Raw genomic sequence first — 4,458 nt, forward strand, 5'->3', positions numbered from 1 at the left:
AATTAAATATAATTAATATATGTGATTTTCTAATGTCAGATTTTAAAAAACATTTGTATATTGCTTTTTTTTTTTTTAAGTAAGAAATGGAAGAATGGAGAAAGAGCGCGTGCGTGTGTCTCCCGGCTGCAGGTATTTTGGACACTCCCCACCCCTGCCCCACGCCGGCGCTCAGCCTCAGTCCTGCAATCCCGCATACAAAGGGTGGGCTCTGGGCACCAGCTCCTCCCCAGGAGGAGAGGAGCAGGCAGGGGAAGCAGCTCCTGACAGGGAGGGCAGATGAGGGCAGAGGAGGGGACAGTGTGTCCTGGCCCTTCCGTCCACCGCTGGGTTCCTCCTCCACCTATTCCGGTCCTTCCACCCTTCAACATCCACTCACATCTGAGGATCTGATTGATTGGCCAGTGTCGCTCCTGCTCGTACCCTCCAGATGGGAACCCAACAAGGCAGGGAGCCAGGGTTAGGCCCAGAAACCTGCCTAGAACTTCAGCATCCTGCCAGCCAGCTGTAGTGACCAACAACCCACCCAGGGCTGGCCGGGGCCACCTGGAGGCCCAGGTCTCTCCCGCTGAAGGGTGAGGGGGAGGAGGGAGACTCCTGGATGTTTGCTTCATCTCCGTCTGCCAGAGACCCCTCTCCTTTCTTGGCCTGGCTAATTTCTACCATCTTGAAAGACTCCACAGAGGGAGTGGAAGACCCCACGGAGACCCCACGGAGGGGCCACCTCCTGCGTGAAGCCTTCCTCAATACCTGCCTCCCTCCTGGGCTGGCTCCGGCTGGGGACACCGGGAGGACACAGACAGGCTGCGGCTTGGCAAACATGAGCTGATGGAAAAGGAAATGACTTGTTTGTGACTTCCTTGGTCTCACTTCTCCCTGGGCCCCGAATCCTCTGCACCACCCAGGCTGTCTTTCAAAGAACAGCTCCTCTTTCTCTGCATCTGTTGAAATCAAGAGATAAAAATAAAGAACAGCTTCCTCAGCCCACTCACGGAGTGTGGGGAGGGGACGCAGTGTGCCGCTGCATGAAATACTCAGCGTTTGTGGTTTGAAGGCACTCGGTTTCGGAGTCATTTGTGAGGCAGCAGCAGACGACTGATAGCCCCTCCTCCTTTCACGGGTGTTCTCTCAATCCATCTTTTCTGTCACTTCTAATCCTGTCATGCCTTCAGCTTGTCAGACTGAAAAAACAGAGGTGTAAACATAGTCGTCAAAACAACCAGTTCTTACTGAACACCTACCTGTGGGACACGCTTCTAATCACGTCCCATTTTAGTTAATCCTGCAACCATCCTGCAAGAGACTCCTATGGTTCCCATCTTACAGACGGGGAAACACGCACAGATGGTAGCTCATTTGAATGTGGAGAGAGAAGTTAGAATGGCAGAAACAGATGTGGTCACTGCCAGGGTTCTTGTTCTGGCTCTGCCGTGTGGCTTTGGACAAGCCATTTCACACCTCCAGACCTCAGTTTATTTTTATTTATTTATTATTTTTATTTTTAGTTATTATTATTATTTTTTGAGACACAGTCTTACTCTATCACCCAGGCTGGAGTGCAACGGCGATCTCAGCTCACTGCAACCTCCATCTCCTGGATTCAAGTGATTGTCTTGCCTCAGCCTCCCCAGTAGCTGGGATTACAGGCACTTACCACCACGCCTGGCTAATTTTTGTATGTTTAGTAGAGACAGGGTTTCACCATGTTGGCCAGGCTGGTCTAGAACTCCTGATCGCAGGCAATCCGCCCACCTCAGCTTCCCAAAGTGCTGGAATTACAGGCATGAGCCAGTGTGCCTGGCCCAGACCTGAGTTTCTTCATGTTTCTAAAGCAGCATACGTAACTACGCACTACATCACTGGACCCTGAGGTCCCTTTTATGATGGTAACAAGGATAACAATAAGGTATCACTAGGATTCTGAGAGTCAGACTAGTAAAACCATCATAGACCAATAGACCAGATCACACACACAGATCCATACATACGTGTGTGTGTGTGTACATACAACACACATGCCAGCTGGAGTCATTCTTTCCATGGGGCCTAGAAATAAGAATGGATCAAGCCCATTCCGCCTCCCTCATCAAATACAAAGTTCTCCTGAGACCCCGAGAATCCTTCGCTGGGGGTGACGCTCTCGTACCACCTCCGGCTCCCATGTCCCGCCTGTGGCTTCTTGGGCTCCACATCCCTCAAGGCATTTCTGCTTCATCCTCTGTCCCTGCGTCAATCCCGGTGTGGGACGTGGTGTTTCTCTTTGGTTTCTGCCCCCGTGCCCCATCTCCGCGAGGCACCTGCCTGCTGGAGAGCCCTGACGGCGATCTTCAGGCCGCTGGCCATGCTGCGTGGCCAGCTGCTGCCTGTCGCCACGAGGTGGGCAGTCTCTCCCTCAGCCCCCACCCCTGCTGCCTCCCGCCACAGCCTCCCCCAGCTGCTGCTGCCTAGATTACTGGATAAAATACAGGACCTTCAACCACACTGAATTTCACATAAATGATAAATCTTCTTTAGAATAAGCATTCCCAAATCTTGTATGTGATTATAATACTTAAAAAAATCATCTACTGTTTAGATGAAAGTAACATTTAACTGGATATTCTCTATTTTTACTGGCTAGATCTGGCTTCATCTTCCTTTCCAAGGCTGTCCTCACCCCTCCCTTCCAGATCAGCCCTGACCCTGCAGATTTTGGCCACTCTATAAGCTGGAGCAGTTCTGGTCTCCCCGGACCTCACCCCAAAACTCAGCCCAGATCCACGCCTCTATGTCTAAATCCCTTGGGGACATCTGATCCTTTATTAGTTCAGGGCACCCACAGTTTATGTTTTTGTGTTTAATCCCTGTAACCTGTTCCTTTTGTCCCTGTGTTGCTGGTATGGTGTTTCTGTTGCACAGAAAGGCCTCCCGGGCTGACCTCAGGGTGTAGCAGGCCCTCAGTGCCTAGGCAGCATCAGTGACGTGGATCGAGAAAGAATGTACCTGAGAAGCCAAAGGAGGGATGAGAAGCAGGGGCCTGGGAGGCTGTCCCCAGGAAGAAAGCCTGGTGGGAGGGCAGGGGCCTTGGACACAGGGACCCAGTTCCCCACCTCAGAGAGGCCTGGAACCCATTCCTGGCAGGAGCCCGGCCTTGCCCGTTGGCTGGTATTAGGGAGGGTGAGGGAAACCAGTTTCGTGGCCAGATCAGTTTAGAAAACTTCCTGTAAAAAGGTGTTTGTTTCAGAGCTTTGACCAGGCCGATGCACATGTGAATTTCCACAAGTGGGTGAGCGAGCAGCCTTCTGCAAGCTGCATCATCCACAGAGTCTTTTATTTTCCTTTTTTGGGAAAAGCTGTTCATGCAGGAAGTTCGGCTTTGGGAAACTCAGCCTCACACCCCCCTCTCCCCTAATCCTGTTTCTAGGCTCCTGTTTAAAGCTTTCCAGTTTGAGTCTTCAGATATCCAGAAGCTGTGAAGGGGCAGCCCGGTCACCAGACACAAGCCTTGCAAAGGGACAGCCTCCGTGGAAGATGGACAGACCCACACGGGGGAGAACAAATCAACGGGCAAATGAAGCATCTGGCCAGCTGGGGAGTCCGGCTTTCCATTTTAACTAATAAACCGGCCTTCCAGTTTGTACGTCGGTTGTCCTCCCGCGGGTCTGGCTGGCAGGCATTGGTTTCTGAGGGGCTGGCTGCGTCTGGGGCCGGGTGGAGACCTCACTCCTGGGCTGCCAGGATGGGCCAAAGTGACCTTCGATGGAGCATCTCCCAACTCTAGAATTACAGGGATTTATGAAATGTGGATCTTTCCTGAATGTTAAATTTGCTGAGGGCCAAAGCGGTCAATCATCTCAGCAATGGGCAGGGGCCAGAGGTGCACGAGGGAGGGAGGAGAGAAGTGAGGAGGAGACGCGGAGCGGTGGATCGGGGCACGGGAGATCAGGTCCAGGCCGGCGGGACAGGGGCCTGATGCGGGAGGGCGGCAGCGGGGATGTGTGGGGAGCAGGAGGTGGGAGGAAGCAGGCTGCCATGCAGGCTGACCCCAGGAGTACCAGCTGGGAGGAGAGGCGTGTCCCCGTCCAGAAGCGCTGAAAGATGGCCGAGGCTCTGCTGCTGCCCTGGGGGAGGCCATCCCTGGGAGAGCCCCTGTTCTGAGCTCTGGCTCCGGGGGGGAAGGGCCAGATGCCAGTGAGGGCCCTGCTGGGGTTCTGGGTGGTGGCAGGAAAGCTCTGGGAACCCGGGACTCAGAGCCTCCTGGGCCTTATCTTCCTGTTTGGATGTTACTTGCAACAGCCCCTGCTCTGGTCCTGCTGGCCTGTCCTGGGTGTGAAAGGAGAGGGGGGCTCCTTGTGGGCCCGTGGAGAAGGGCGAGACCCCTTTCTAGAGGACCTCCTCGGCCTCCACTTTTGCCAGGACACCATGGCGGTCGATTCCGTTTCCTCCGCCTGGCGCACCTGAGCTCACAGTTGCTCATTC

General features: G+C 53.7%; 1 pseudogene; it reads right to left on the reverse strand.

Annotated features, from left to right (window-relative positions):
• Window positions 1–2,343, reverse strand: part of LOC105538794 — a 28,852-nt pseudogene extending 26,509 nt beyond the window's left edge.
• Between the last annotated feature and the right edge of the window lie 2,115 nt (window positions 2,344–4,458).

This window comes from Mandrillus leucophaeus, unplaced genomic scaffold, assembly GCF_000951045.1.
Source record: "Mandrillus leucophaeus isolate KB7577 unplaced genomic scaffold, Mleu.le_1.0 Scaffold199, whole genome shotgun sequence".
Classification (NCBI taxonomy): domain Eukaryota; kingdom Metazoa; phylum Chordata; class Mammalia; order Primates; family Cercopithecidae; genus Mandrillus; species Mandrillus leucophaeus.